Here is a 15,787-nt window from a genome sequence, read left to right as displayed (position 1 = left end):
CATGGAGCACCGCCAAACACCCCCTGTCAAGCGCCGCGCTGCCGAACACCCTCCGCTGAGCGCTGCGCCGCCGGAACCCCCACCCCGCCGAGCGCCGCGCTGCGCTGCCCCCCGCTTCCCCAAGATTGGCTGCCCCTTACCAGGTGCGGCCCCAAGCACGTGCTTGGTTGGCTGGTGCCTGGAGCCGGCCCTGCTGTTTATGCACCCTCTTAATTGATTAATGGGACATCACTACAATTTTTACAGTAACCAAATATGATGTCACTAAGGACAATAACTTCAGGTGGCAAATCCACACCAGAAGCAGATAGACTTTTAAAAACAAGGGACCTGATGCAGACAGGTGGAAGTGTCTGGACTTCCTGACTGAAATGGAGTTGGGCCTGTTTACATTAGGTCTGAATTTAATCCAAAGACTCTATTTCCTCCCAAACACCCTAGTCTGAGGCTCACATTGAACTGCTCGGTGCTGTCAGGCTGTGGCCAGCTTTGCCCATGCTCACTGGCCAAACGTTAGAACATAAGATCATAAGAACGGCCATAGTGGGTCAGACCAAAGGTCCATCTAGCCCAGTTTCCTGTCTTCTGACAGTGGCCAATGCCAGGTGCCCAGAGGGAATGAACAGAACAGGTAATGATCAAGTGATCCATCCCCTGTTGCTCATTCCCAGCTTCTGGCAAACAGAGGCTAGGGACACCATCCCTGCACATCCTGGCTAATAGCCATTGATGGACCTATCTTCCATAAATTTATCTAGTTCTTTTTTGAGCCCTGTTATAGCCTTGGCCTTCACAGCATCCTCTGGCAAGGAGTTCCACCGGTTGACTGTGTGTTGTGTGAAAAAATACTTCCTTCTGTTTGTTTTAAACCTGCTGACTATTAATTTCATTTGATGGCCCCTAGTTCTTGTGTTTTGAGAAGGAGTAAATAAACTTCCTTATTTACCTTCTGCACACCAGTCATGATTTTATAGACCTCTATCATATCCCCCCTTAGTCGTCTCTTTTCCAAGCTGAAAAGTCCAAGTCTTATTAATCTCTCCTCATACGGCAGCTGTTCCATACCCCTAATAATTTTTGTTGCCCTTTCCTGAACCTTTTCCAATTCCAACATATCTTTTTTGAGACGGGGCGACCACATCTGCACACACTGTTCAAGATGTGGGCGTACCATGGATTTATATAGCGGCAATATGATATTTTCTGTCTTATTATCTCTCCCTTTCCTAATGATTCCCAACATTCTGTTCATTAGGGGACTTTACTGTCAGAAACGTAGGCACCTAGGCACATACAGGGTGGTTTTGAGGATCTAAATGTTGAACTTGGTCACCTAATGTGGCAGTTAGGTGCCTAAATCCCTTTATGGATCTAACCTTTAGTCGCTCCGTGCCTCAGTTTCCCATCAGTGACATGAGGGTAATAGCACTGCCCTACCTCACAGGAGTGTTGGCAGGATAAATACATGGACTGGGAGGTGCTCATGACATGGGCCGTGTAAGCACCTTTTAGATAGTTATCTATCCAGAGTCTTGATCTCTCGTTTATTTCATCTGACGTGTTTCCCTGTACGGGCGCCTGTGCTTTGCTAGTGCCAAAACCACTACCCCAAGCACGAGGTGTGGTAGCAGAAACAGACACAAAACTCTTTAATTTCCCTCGGGAGATGGCCTGGCAGGTGGAATCTCCATAGGCAACCACTGAGGGGAAAAGCTCTCTCTCCAGCACACGATCCCCCAAAGGCCCTGCGCTACCCACGCCTGCACTGGCTCACTCCCTGAGAGGAAGCTAGGGAAGTCCTGGCTTGGTAATTGTGCTGGCTTTGAAAAGCAGCTGTAGTTATAGGTATCTGGCTGAAGAGGAACATAGCCCTAGATTTCCCCTCCTCTCCTTGGATGAGCCGTTGCGCTACCAAGAGATGCTTTGCATCACCCGCTGCCGCTGACGGTACCTGTGATGAGAGAAAAGCCACAGAAGCCCTAGAGCGAGCCCAGCGGTTTCCATGGAGCCATTCAATCTGAACTGATTCAGCGATCATCACGGTGACCATAACGTTTTTGGCTGCAGCGTTTTCCCCTCGGTGATTTTACTTTTTCCACGTCTCAGAAATTCAGAGCGACGGTCAGGCTGGTGGAAGGGGCTGGAGCGACAGCCCCAGAGCTTGGCGGCCTCTGTTTTTCCAGAGAGGAAGCCAGCACAGGCAGCTGTCAATGCAAGAGGCTGTTGCTTGGCCAGCTTGTCTCAGCCATCGCCTGGCAACGTAACTGGGGAGTTTAGGCCCAGATCCTCAAAGGTATTTCGGTGCCTAACTCCCATTGATTTCAAAATACCTAAATACCTTTGGGGATCCAGGACCTGGCCTTCATTGTTTGTTTCATCCTTGACCCCCTCAGCTAGCATCTCTCTCCCTTCCTAGTATGCTGCTCTGTCTACATCCATGCTCCTCTCATCTACCCCTGTCTGTTCTCCTATCTGTCTCAAATATGTCTCTGCTACAGACGGCAATCTCCGAACGCACCCTCAGAGCCTCTGCCTGGCAGTACGGCGACACCTGCCCCTTTGCCAGGTGCTAATCATTGTCTCTGCAGCAGCCCGATGGCCCCTGCACGTTGATTCAGCCCCCAGTCACCTTCCCTCTTTCTGCTCAGCAAGGGCCCGATCCTGCTCCCCTGGAAGTCAGAAGTAAATTTGAGACTGGATGGATCTAGCCCTTTGGTCCTGTCTGGTTCCCCTTTCAGCTCAATTTGAGCTCTTTTCAAATGGTGGGCAAGAAGGAGGAAGTGTCATGACAATAAGAAAAGAGGAGGAATGGGTCTCTCTGCTGAGGGAGAGTTGACACCTCTGGTTAATTAGGAAAATCACTGGTCAATTTCACTCCCCGCTGAAAATGACAAGATGGGTTTACAGGGAGGAATAAACCCATTTTTATCCCAACGATTGCTACCTACTTCCAGGGGCTGAGGCCAGGTGGTTCTTTGCTGCTGGAGTGAAATGACAGGTCTGGCTGGGATGCTGCTTTTTTACAAGGGGAGCTGTTTTTAGAGCCCACAATTGCTTTATGATGGACACTTGAAGGGCTGTAAAAGTGTGGGGGGTGTTTTTTAGGCGAGCGCCCCTTCTCCGTAGGCCCTGGGTCGTGTTTTTAATCTTGATTTCATGCTGCAAGTGAGAAAGGAAGTGGAGGAGGAAAATAATGTCCCCTTGAAGCGAAAGTAACGACTGAATAAAAGAGGAATTGCGTGTCCCCACCCCACACACGTAATAAAGTGTGGAGCAGTGAGGGCCCTGTCACGTATGTGTTAACTGGCGCTTAACTATGGGAAATGAAGCTTTATGATCCATTGGGTTCTAGGCCTGGGCCATAAGCACAGGCCAGAAAGCTTGGGCTAGGAGTAGTAGGAAAGCCACTGTGAAATTTCAGCACCGTAAAAAAGTGGCTTTGAAATCTGACAGCTGCGGCAAAAGGAAAGCCAGGGGGGCTGATCCGGAGGAGCCCTGCCACTTGTGTTGTCATTTAGGGTGCAGCAAAGCTAGTGCGGCCTGCTACCCTTCGGATCTGGGCGTGTTTCACAGCCACTGGGCACTGGCCCGAGGTGCAGGGCAAAGGAGAATCAGGCCCACGAGCATACATTTGCCAATGCACTCTCCAAATTGGGTGCCTCAAATTCTATCAGGGTCCGCCCCCAGTTCTGGGGCATGGCCAAGCCGACCACAGCATAGGGGCAGAGGTGGTTGTTCCAGGACTCTGGGGCTGCCAGTGGCCAGTTTGGACACGCGAGGTCCGATGCCCTTGGGGATGTTTGCACTGACTCAGCTGCAGGGCGGTCACCCCGGAAAGCAGACGCGCTGTGTGGGCGCGAGACGGGGCTCATGGTGGCCAAGCTCATTCTTGTAAATGACTGGAGTAAATTACATTGGTGCAAGGTCCACTTTACACCAGCGCAACCTGACCACAGGAGTGGTTTGCCCCAGTATAGCTACATCAGTGCCAATGCTGGCAGCCACTCAGGGCCAGACTTTCCCCTGTGGACCAAGGTCCCTTGCCTGACACCTGTTAGATGACATCATGATGCATTTCGGGTTCTCCGGTCAGCTAGAACCCAAACCAGAACCTGAAGGGCTTCAGGCTGACTTGCCCAGCAGCAATTCCAGAGCAAGTATTCCTCGGGTTGCTCCAGATTTACACTGGTGTAACTCCATTGAAATCAATGGGGTTATGCCGGCACAAAATCAGAGTAACCCAGGGTGAATCAGGCTCCTGAATTGCTAGACATTTATCCGACGCTTGGATTGTTCATCCAACTGCGACTGTAGTCCCAGCAGCCACCTTAGAGGAGGATGATTTGTATTATCATAGCATCTGGGAGCCCCTTTGTGCCAGGTGCTGTACAAACAGAACAAACAGACAGGCTCCAAAGAGTGTATAATCTAAGTCTATGACAAGAGACAACAGATGGCTCCAGACCAACGGGGCAGTACGAGGAAACAATGAGACAGTATTGGTCAGCAGTGGTCTCGGCCCATCAGCACCCAGAAGATGCCCTCAGATGCCAGAAGCACCCCATTTCCAGGGCCTGTGTGGGGAATCCTGTGACTGAATCATGCCAGTGTGAGGAGCCCCAGAGCTGAGGAGTCTATCAATGCAGAGAGCCCCATGGCTGGGAGCTTCCCTACTAGGATCAAGTTTTCTTATGGGGAACCTTAGAATCATAGAATATCAGGGTTGGAAGGGACCTTAGGAGGTCATCTAGTCCAACCCCCTGCTCGTAGCAGGACCTAAGGCTAGATGTTTTTAAAGTCAGGCTTGACAAAGCCCTGGCTGGGATGATTTAGTTGGGGATTGGTCCTGCTTTGAGCAGGGAGTTGGACTAGATGACCTCCTGAGGTCCCTTCCAACCCTGATATTCTATGATTCTATTATTCTAATCCCCAACTAAATCATCCCAGTCAGGGCTTTGTCAAGCCTGACCTTGCCAATGCGGTGAGCTGGAATGATGGCCCGGGTTGGTTGGGACATCTGCCTCATGTGCAAGCCCCTTTGTTTCCAGATTAAACTGATTTTTACTGAAAAATGTGCGGGTTTTACAAAAAGTAGTATTCATTTTTTTCTGATTTTCACCCTACTTTTGTATCATTCAAAACAATCACTTGTTTTATTAGGAAAATGCAATACATTGATGAGCTCTATGTACTACCATAATGCATTAGTCTGTGTGTATATGCAAAGCTGCCTGTTGAAGTAAGGCCATGTATTAGGCTAGAAGATACACACAATAAACAAACACGCACGCAAGCTCTGAAGTGCGTGCCCATCTGAACGTACCGATGAATCTCACGCCCACCACGTACACATTTCAAGCTGTTGGCAGACAAGGGTTTAAAGATTTGACACGCTAAAATGGGAAGAAAACGACCATCTGTACCAGAATACGGTTCAGAACACAAGGAAGTATTTGAAAGTTGTAACGAAACAAAACCAGGAGAAAAGGTTGAAGTTGAGTGTGTGCACTGTAAACGGTGTGGCCCAATTATTAAATGTAAATATTTGTAGGCGAATAGTTCCAAGCCTACAACAGTGACCTGTTTATTCAGATGACAAGTTTGATTTGGGGATTAGCGGTATCTTGTTTTCTTAAACTCAGAGGTGGCCTTGTGTTTCGAGTTCTGTTTCAGTGCCGCAGCAAACCACATGGACGAACGGGATTCAAAGCATGAATCTAGGGAAGACTTCCCCCCACCCCCTACCCCCCATCTTTCCGTCCACCAAAATAAACCCGATATTTACCCAGAAAAAGTGTAAATAATGGTTTGCACTGATTTTCACCATTTTTTGTTGTAATAAACACTGATAAATTCCTGGGGAAACTTAAATAGAAGAAAAACTGATAACGAAGGGCCATACTCATGTGCTCTCTGCTGGCCTGGCAGCAGGGGGAAGGACAGCTGAAATCCAAGAGGGGCTGGGGTGGGCTCAAGGTGTTCCTCAGACAGATATAATAATTAATAAAAATGATTGTTACTATGAATTAGTGCTGCAGCAATGCCTAGGAAAGGGAAATCTCTTGGAAAGGGCCCCTGATTCTTCGGATTTCCCAGTGGGTCCCTGTAGACCACTCCCCCCCTCTTTGTCCCTTTCACTCAGGAAACACCCTGAGGATGAACCGTGGTTCCCTCCCTCCCTCAGCTCAATAAAGCCTTTAATTACTGTTGTGGAGACAGGTCTAAGCAGGAGCGTTGGTCTCAATCAAGAGGCGAGAGGAAGTGGAGATGACTTCATTAGCCTTCGAAATCTCCGTTAATGGTATAAATCAGGCACAGGTATGTTCCACGTCTCAAAGGTCAGGAAACAACCCTGACAGGATCCTCCTAAGACAAAGGCCTTCCCAGCAGTGATTCACCGGTGCCCTAACCTTTGCATACACCAGACGCCTCCCACCCCGCCTTTCCCCGGCTGCATTGTGAAACAAACTCCTGTGTTGCAGAACAGTAGCCAATTACACCAGGACTAGAACCCAGAGCCGTCAGCTCCAAGAGAGGTCACTGGCCCTGGAGCTAGGAAAAAAACTCCCTAGGAACAGAACTGCCATAGTAGATCAGACCTGGGCTCCATCCCACCCTGGATTTTGTCTCCAACAATAGCCAGCACCCGCTGCTTCAAAGGAAGGTGCAGGAAAGCCTTCAGGAGGCAGACCTGGGATAAACTGCCCTAATGGGGTGTTACTTCCTGACTTCCGATATTTAGAGCTTGGCTTATGCCCTGAAGCAGGAGGGTTTATAGCGCATCCAAATTTCCTGTGAAAAAGTCCTCTAAATGTTCATATTATTCATAGAAATGCTCAATCCTGCTGAGCTTTCGGGCTCAATGATATCCAGTGGGAATGAGTTCCACAGGCTCATTGTGCCTTGAGCAAAAAATGGATTTTCCTTTATTATTTGAAATGAGCTGCCTTCCAATTGTTCTGAATGTTCCCTTGTTCTTATCTGATAGTGTGTGTGTGTGTGGGGGTGATTAGCAGCATCTGATTTGCCTTCTCTGTGCCATTCCTTATTTTGTAAACCTTTATCATTGGGCCTCTTTATCCATCTCCTCTCAGAATTAAACAGCCCCAATCTTTTCAGCCTCTCTTCATGCCAACGGAAGTTTATCCAGACCTCTAGTCATTTTCATTTCCCAGCCGTGAAACCCCTGGATTTCTCCTCGACCCTTTCTGAGACACGGTGACCAGAACTGAACACACTGCAGGCAAGCACAGATCACTGCTTTATAACCTGCTGTTACGGTATTATTATCTGTCTCATTCTTTATGCAGCCTACATTTGGCTTGCTTTATTTCCACTGCTGCTGCAGACAGAAGAGAGGCTTTTGTTGAGCTGTCCACACTGATGCCCTGCACACGCAGTCTACTTAGAGCGCAACTCCAAAACCACAGACATTTACTACATGAGCGAAAGGAGACTCCTCATTTGCGGCTTGTAATGTAGAGATTGTGCCACACAGTTGAGCAGTTCTGAGTCTATCCAGTAGAGGGTAGTAGTGCCCATACAGACGAGCCATTCCATAACAGTGTACTTTGGATGGATCATTATTTGGTTTGCAGGGACCCTGTAGTTTCATTAATTTACAAGGAGAAACACAGTTCGCAGACCCGGTTCATTTCCAGCACAGTAGCGACACTGACTGTATCGTCCCTGGGCTGTGCAGTTCCAACAGCGCACAATAAAAGGCCACTTTATGTCGGGCTTTTCCAACTCAGTTCTCCTCCAGACGTATAAAGAGGATCTATTTTTAGGCCCCTATTTTGGGGCGAGGGAACAGGAAGTGGCCCGGTTGCTGAATGAATCACAGTATTTCAGTGTGGCCGGAATGCATGCAGCACACCCAGGAGAAGCTCTTTTGCAAGGAGACCTCCCCGGCCTAGCCCCTGGATGCCGGCTGTGTGGGAGCCTTCACGCATTCTGGGTGAGAACCACCCCTGGGCAGGGGGCTATGCACCACTATGGGCTGGAGGGGGACTTGCTGGGTGCCGGGTGATGGCTGTTTGCCCGGAGGGGTAGATTCCCCCCGCTGTGCATGATGTCAGCGGATGATGTACAGTTTCAGGTAATCCCTTTTGGCTGAAGAATGGCCTCTTTTGATAAAGAGAAAAAGGAAATGGAGATAATTATTGGCTGTCGGGAATAAAGGAGAAACTCTGAACTCACCGTCCGGCTGACATGAGAAGGGGAAGCCGGGGCACTGTTGACAAATGGCCCTCAGCACCGAAAAGGCCTGCCTGCAAAATGCCAGTGGGCCCTGATGCAAAGTGCTGTTGGTGATTTAAAGAGAGGGAGGCTGGGACAGGCCTACAATGAACTAGGGGAGCAGGCTGTTTATCCTCCAGTCCACGCAAAGCCCCAAGATGCAGCAGAAACGGACCTCAAGTGGTTTAGGGCTTGATCCAGCTCCACTGGAATCAATGGGAATTACACCTATTGACTTAGATGGGAATTGGATCAGGCCAAGTTAGGGGCTTGATCCTGAGCACTGTAAAATGCCATTTAAATCAGTGAGGTCTGGATCCCCTCCTATTCCCCAGTGATCGGGGGCCGGGGAGAGAGCCCTGCAGAACTGCAGCTGATCCATTGGCCTTCTAAGGAAGCCTGCACTTCACTCCACAGTGTCATCCCTTCTGCCTCTTAAAAGGTTTTCTACAATTGAAATACCTCTCCACGATAGGCCGAATGAGTCACATTTCCAAAGCACTGGCCACGTTTATAAGAGCCCTTCTGCTAGGCGGACCAGATAGCAAGTGTGAAAAATCAGGACTTTTTCCCCCCAGGGGTGGGAGGATAGAGTTGCATCTCTAAGACAAAGCCCCTAATATTGGGACGGTCCGGATAACGCCTGGACAGCTGGTCACCCTACCTTCTGCCCATCTCTTTGGGCTACTATAACATGCGGCTCATTTATTCTTCGGGCAATTCCAATTACTGCAACCATGATTCCCCTGCCCGACTCCCCAGCCCCCTTCAAGGGGACTGTTGTGTCTTTTGCTCTTTAGAGAATAAAAACAGTAGGTGCAGAAATGTCCTGGGGAACAGGGGAGCTAGCGCTGGCGCTCAGTGCTTGGCCTGGACAGCCCTTAGGAGAGCGGGACTCAGACTCAAATCTTTGCTCAGCCGAGTGCTATAAAGAGAGTGACCTTCTAGCTGCTGTTACAACTGACAGCACCTTGAAAGAGGCAGCAACCGTTGCAAGTGACTTGGGCGGCCAGGAGGGGGCGCTCTCTTGCTGTGTCAGGCAAAGAAGGGGCCAGCCAGGGGGGAGTTTAGCTGAGATTTTTGGTCTTCCCACCCTTCTACCTGCCTCGGGATGGCATTTGCTGCAGCTTCGTGGCCCTCGATTCGAAGGGCTGGTTGCTAGGGAGTGTTTTGGTTTTGGTTCTGTTATGTGAAGACGCTTGCGCTGCTCAAATCCAGCCCTGGTTTGGGCTGACTTCATTCCAGGGCTGAATTTGCCCTGCTGGGTGTGCAATAGCAAAAAAAGAGGCGTTTGAAAAGTAGAAACCCGAGGGCACTTCTGCGCCGCTCCCCTGAGCAATGTGTCCCAAGCGACTTTCCCGCAGCAGCATCCGTACGCCATTTAACAGAGGGGGAAACTGAGGCACAGAGTGATTACGTGGCTTGACCATGGCCACACAGAAAATAAATGGCAGAGATGGGCATAGAACCCAGGTAGCCCACTTCCTAGTATTTCACTGCACTCTTTTCTCAGGCTAGGTCTGTTTCGAATGTAGCTGCTACCACTGGAGTGCCTGAACACCACATACAGCCATGCAGAGCTGCATGGAGCTATCCAAAATAGATTCATCAGAGGACTCTGCCCCGTTCACCAGCTCTCGCTTTCTCTGGCACAAACAGGAACTTTTCTACCTCACCTGCTGCCTGCTCCAGCCACGCACTGCTCACTGCTATAAGTACCTCTGAATACATAGCACTGCTCCCGCTACAAAGCAGGAAGTCAGCAGCGCAGTGGCACTATTAAAGGGAAAGATATTTGGCAAGTCAGCTCCCTTGTACGCAACGGAGCTGGGTACTGAAAATCCAACGGATCGCAGCGTTGAAGGAATAGAAGCACAATCCTTCTGAACGCGGCAGTCGGTGTTTCTTTTAAGCTTCAAGATAATGATGATATTTTCTCTTCTTAAAACAGGGAGTAGGTTTTGTGTCTTGCTGGATGAATACTGGGCTGGGGTCAGGGATGGGTGTTTGGCAATTACTAGGGCAACTAGAGAGAATTCCTGACTTTTCAGAGTCACAAAGCTTCAAAACCGGTCTGCTTGACTGGGTCGAATACAGATAGTCAACAGATAAGGCAACTAGGGCCCAGCGCCTCAAAGGTATTTAGGCATTTCACTCCTGTGATGGGGTGTCCACCTCATGCAGGACAGGAAGGGGTTACGGTGGCCAGGTAGGCCTATTAACTGCCCAGGCTGCAGCCGGAGGAAAAACCAGGGACAGGGCCAGCTCCAGGCACCAGCACAGCAAGCAGGTGCTTGGGGCGGCCAACGGAAATGGGCGGCACGTCCGGGTCTTCGGCGGCAATTCGGCGGCGGGTCCCACGGTCCCTCTCAGCGGGAAGGACCTGCCGCCGAATTGCCGCCAAAGAACGAAGCCCAGCTGAGGAGAAACAGGCAACCGAAGGAAGCTGCCCGGAAGTAGGCTGCAATTGCTCCATTAGAGGAGGGAGGTGGGAGGTTGGCGAACCCAGAAAGGTCGGAGAAGGCTCAGGGGAAAGCAGCAAGGTAGGACAGTGCCGGCCTTGGCTGCTGACTAGAGGGCCCCTGAGCTAGAACCGGAGGGGAGGGCAAGCCTGGGTCCCCCTACCAGCTGCCGCTGAAGTGGCATTGGTGAGGCAGTGAGCAGGAAGACTGCCTGAGCCCAGTGGTCAAGATGAACTTTGCTACCTCCGGAAGGGGAATCCATATGGAGACCTAGCCGGAGGGCTGAGTCACGAAGAGGAGGCTGCAGTTCCTGGAGCGAGAGGGGCGGCAGGGTGCGACAGAATGGGTGAAGACACCACCAGAGGAGGGTGCGATGCCTGGCAGAACTAATCCCTAGGATGGCCTGGAGGAGGCGCCACCAGCAGTGAGTGGATCCCGTCACACTCCCATGGAGGATCTGGGCCCAGGATACTTGTGTAACTAGCTAGAAAGCCTGAATGTCTATATGCCTTAGGCTGCTGTTTGTTTGCTGGAGCGATTCCTTGCATGTTTTCAAATGACAATCATATTACTAACCCATGGGAGTGGTTTGTGTATGTGTCACAAAGCTAAAATAAAGCCCATTGTCACTGATTTAGGAAAGCACTTAAGCACATGCTTCACTTTAAGCATGTGCCTAATTCAGCACGTAAATCAGCGGGCTTTGCTGAATAGGGAAGTGCTCGAGTGTTTTGCTGAATAGTATTTGGCAAATACTATTGGACTAGAGCCTGTGGGCTAGAGCCAGGGCCGTGTTTAGGGAGCTTTGCACTGCTTCGTTGGCACAAAGCTGCCCTAGAGCTGGTGTAACCAGCCACATCAGCAGGGCTGGCTCTAGGCACCAGCGAACCAAGCAGGTGCTTGGGGCAGCACATTTTCAAGGGCAGCATTCTGGCCATTTTTATTTTTTTGTGCTTCCGGCGGCAAAAGCCTAGAGCCGGCCCTGGCAGCAGCAGTGCGTCGTGCGCGGGGGGGCAGTTCGCGCCGTGGGGGAGCAGCGCCCGCACCTTGTGGCTGGGCCGGGCAGGCTTTGAGCGGGGGACACTCAGGCTGGGGGACACCCCACGGGGCACACAGAGCCGCCTGCAGGTGCCGCAGGGCGGCCACCCCCCAGCGCTGCAGCCGGTGCTGGGTGAAGCGGCCCAAGCCGCCCAGGGACTGTGGCAGGGTGGCCAGAAGCAGCAGCTGCAGCGGGGCCATAGAGGGCGGGGCACTGTCGTGCGGGGCCTGCGTCCCACTCTCCGGGGCTCCGCTGCCTCTGGGGCTATCCTGCTCCAGCTCCTCAGCCCTCTGCCGGGGTCGTCCCCCAGCTCTGCCCTCCTGGGTCCCAGCCGGTCCTAGAGGCAGGAGCCCTGGATGGAGAGACCCTGGGCTGAGGCACGGCCTGGGAGCCCCGCTGCTTACCCCGACCCTGCCAGTGCCTGACCGGCTGGAGGTGAGGCGGGGAGCGGGCAGAGTCATCACTGGTGGGGGGGAGCCCAGGGCTGGGGCAGCAGGGGGTGTGGGTGTGGGGGGGGAGGAGAGAGCCCAGGACTGGGGTGGCAGGAGGTGCGGGTGGGAGGGGGGAAGAGAGAGCCCAGGGCTGGGGTGGGGGGCAGCCAAAATTTTTTTTGCTTGAGGCGGCAAAAAACCTAGAGCTGGCCCTGCACATCAGGATCACTCACGTGTAAGGGGATCCTCTAGGGACACAGAGCCAGTGTAGCTGCTCTGATACCCTCCACTGCAGCCATACAGGGACAGTGGCTGGGGAAAAAGGAGGCATGGCTGGGGTATCCCCATGTCTCAAAGATCCCCAGCTGTCAATGGCAACCGGTGCAATTTCGAGCAGCCCTGGGGCCACTCTTATTTGTGCCTGGGAAAGACCTAACTCAGTTCAGTCCAGACCAGGGGAGCACAGAAGCAGCTTAAAGCCGCTACCTCTCCCACTGAGCTGCACAGAGTTCTCCTTGGCCACAGCTCAGAATCTGGCTCTGCATAGCCTCATGCCATTGCCCATATCAAATACAACAAGCTTCGTCCATTTCCAGTTTAAAGGGACGGTGCCAAAATGGAGTATTTTAAAAGCTATTTTATGAAACCTAATAGACAATCCACATGGAAATGTCAGGATTTTCTTAACGTTTCAACAAAACCAGGTCTTGCCTATATTTTTGTTTTTTGTTTTGGTGAGTGGCACAGACTGAAGAGTCAAACCTTCCCCTGCTATCTTGGAAATCCTAACACAACAGCCCTGGCTTAGTAGTGCGTGAGAATGCGCAGGAGAAACTGACTATAAATAGAAATCAAAAAGAAACCAAACCGGCCAGGCTGAGCGAAGTGGAGACAATAGACAAACGGCACCTAGAGCAGAAAAGGAATTCAATTGTGGGATAATCAAACGTGCTCTCGGTAACCCAGCTCTGGAATTTTTCATATGCGTGGAGTGTTTCTTTTGACGGCCCTGGGGAAGACACAATGGTATTAAACTACGAGGCGGACTCCTGAAATCTTTACTCGGTTTAATACTCAGTCATCAGGATTCCGGCAAAACGCCATTTGAAATTGTGGCGTAAAGACGTCAAGATTGGGCCCAGTTCTCCTACACTGTTGTTGATGCCCAGATACTACGCTGATGGGCACGTAAAAATGCTCATCAATAGACAATATCCTTTTAAATAACTGCTCCAGTCACGCTGTCGCTGTAAACCGAAGGGTGTTTTGTAATAATACTGGTAGGCAGGTATAAACACCCCCCTTGCCCTAGGGACTGTCAGCAGGATTTGAATCCACAATTTTCAGCCTGGAGCTTTACTGCATGAGCTAAAGGACTAGCCCTGTTAGCAGTAGGAGGTTGTTAACCCCTAGCAGGCCACTCACTAGCCAGAGGAATGACACGCTGGGCACACATGCACATTGTACAAAAACCCTATAGGACGACCCCCTATAGGACATCGCCTCTTCTCTTAAAGGAGGATGTTGGTGCCCAGGTCGTTCTCATTTATCGCCATTGCAGCACCCTCGGAGTAACGTCTTGAGACACGTGCCCGTTCCTCCTTGTGCACGTGATGGCAAATGTTTGATCTGCATCCACTCGGCGGCTTCAACCGGCCTTTAGGGCGGAACGCGCGGCTGCTGTGCTGAGGCGCGCCTAGCTAGACTTCACCTGGCTGGGAACGATCCCGGAGACACCCAAAGCCGATGTTTGATGATGCCGTGCTGGGTCTCAGCCAGTGAGTTCACCTGGAGATCACCCACTGGTTTGTGGCAGCGGAGGGAAGAGCTAGAGAGGCCCCTGAGTGAATTATCCCAAGGCTCAGGGCCAGTCACTGAGAGACAGAGTTAAACTATTTGTTTCTCCTGCCCTCCTGATTTCCAGGTATTGGCCTTCAGCAAACTGGGAGCCTGTGGAGAGACCTCCCTGAGTGTGTTTGTCAGCAAGAGCCATGTGACCCGAGGTCATTTCTGAGATGGACGCTACTGAAAAAATGCTGCTGAGTCCTCAGGCCCCAAACCTGCTCGTCTGCCTCATGGGACTGGCCCCATTGCGTCAACAGGACCTTCTGTGGGCGGGAAGAGGCAAGCAGGGCCAGGCCCTACAGTGCTCTGCAGAGCCCTGTAGGGTTGCATCCAGCAGCTGGTGGTTGGGTGGCCATTAGGCAGAGGCGGGACGTGGGTAGAATTCCCACTGACGCCGCGAGCAGGTGTCTGGGCAGAGATCAGCAGAGCTGCTGCTAGGTCCTAGCGGCGTATCCTGGGAGGCCCAGGGCAGAGTTTTTTCAGTAGCAAGTCCCTGGCTGTGAGGCTCACGCTCCCTCGTGTGTCCTTCTGAACCTGATTTTAGGAAGCAGTAGAGTACGGCGTCAGGCACGTCCTGTTGAAGAAGCTTTCCCTTGTCCGCGCAGGGCATTTATGGCTGGATGGGGCCATGCACGCAGGTGGTGCTACTCATTCCCTGGTGCACAAGGGGTTCACCTCATCTCAACTTCCCCTTGCACGGATGTTCAGGGGAAGGGCTATAATGGGTTGCTTGTGGGAGGCAGAGGGCTGAGGCTGCCTTTGGGAAGACAGGGACCCACAGCCCCGCTCCCAGGAGTGAGGTGAGCCCCAGGCCAGGGGTTTTGCTTGTGTTAAGGTGGTTTGATTTCTGGGGCTAAGGAAAAACCCACGCCGACTCCACTTGGCTGTGGTTCCTGCTGAGTCATCTGGCCACGGCCTTGTAAGCAGTCAGGGCTGTTCAGATTGTCTGCTACGAACAGATTGATCCAACGACTGTTTTTTCAAAATGCGGGACATACACGGTGCGTGCAGAGAACCTGCCATCACAGCCATGTGCCTAAGGTGTTGCAGAATTGCAGCGCCGAGCGCCAGGGAAGTGCCTGGATAGAGAATAACAGAGCTCGGTGGTTCGTTCCTTTCCAAGCGTCCCTGCAGCTCTGCACTCTCCGAGAGGGCAAAAAGGACCGGAAAAAGAAATGAGAACCCAGTTCTGTAAGCCGAGTCTGCGGCTCCCAGGCGCACCCAACACGCCGGGCACCTGGCGATCACAGGCCGACTTGGGAACAAAGTGCTAAAGCCAGATCGCCAAAAGGATTTAGGCTCCCCACTTCCCCTGAAACCAAACACGTACATGAGCATCCGGGCCCAAGTCCTCAGAGGCGCTGAGCCCTGAATGTCCCAGTGATTGTACCGGGGGGGCGGAGGGGCATATGGCTCAGGGCTGGGTTGTGTTTATGTCTCAGCCTTGAAGAGCTCCTGGCTGCACCTCGTAAACAGCTATACAATACGAGCCATTGGCACGGCCTCCCGCTCTACAGCCGCGCTTTCCATTACAGGCTCATGTTTGGTGTAACTCCCACAAGCTGGCCTTGGCCTTCGGCATCATTTCCACACACCGGCTGCGACAAGCGTTGCCTTGTACCATCCTAGTCGAGCTGATAGTTTGTGTGTCTGCTGCGCGCTTTCCTGATAGTCGAAGGGAAAGCTCCTCGGCTGGCGTAAAATGTCCCAGCTCCATTGTGCTCAATGGGGCAGATCCCCCACTGGTGTAAAATGTCCCAGCTCCACTG

The sequence above is a fragment of the Terrapene carolina genome, unplaced genomic scaffold (assembly GCF_002925995.2).
Source record: "Terrapene carolina triunguis isolate 2854851 unplaced genomic scaffold, T_m_triunguis-2.0 Scaffold111, whole genome shotgun sequence".
NCBI classification, from domain to species: domain Eukaryota; kingdom Metazoa; phylum Chordata; order Testudines; family Emydidae; genus Terrapene; species Terrapene triunguis.
This window is presented reverse-complemented; position numbering follows the sequence as displayed.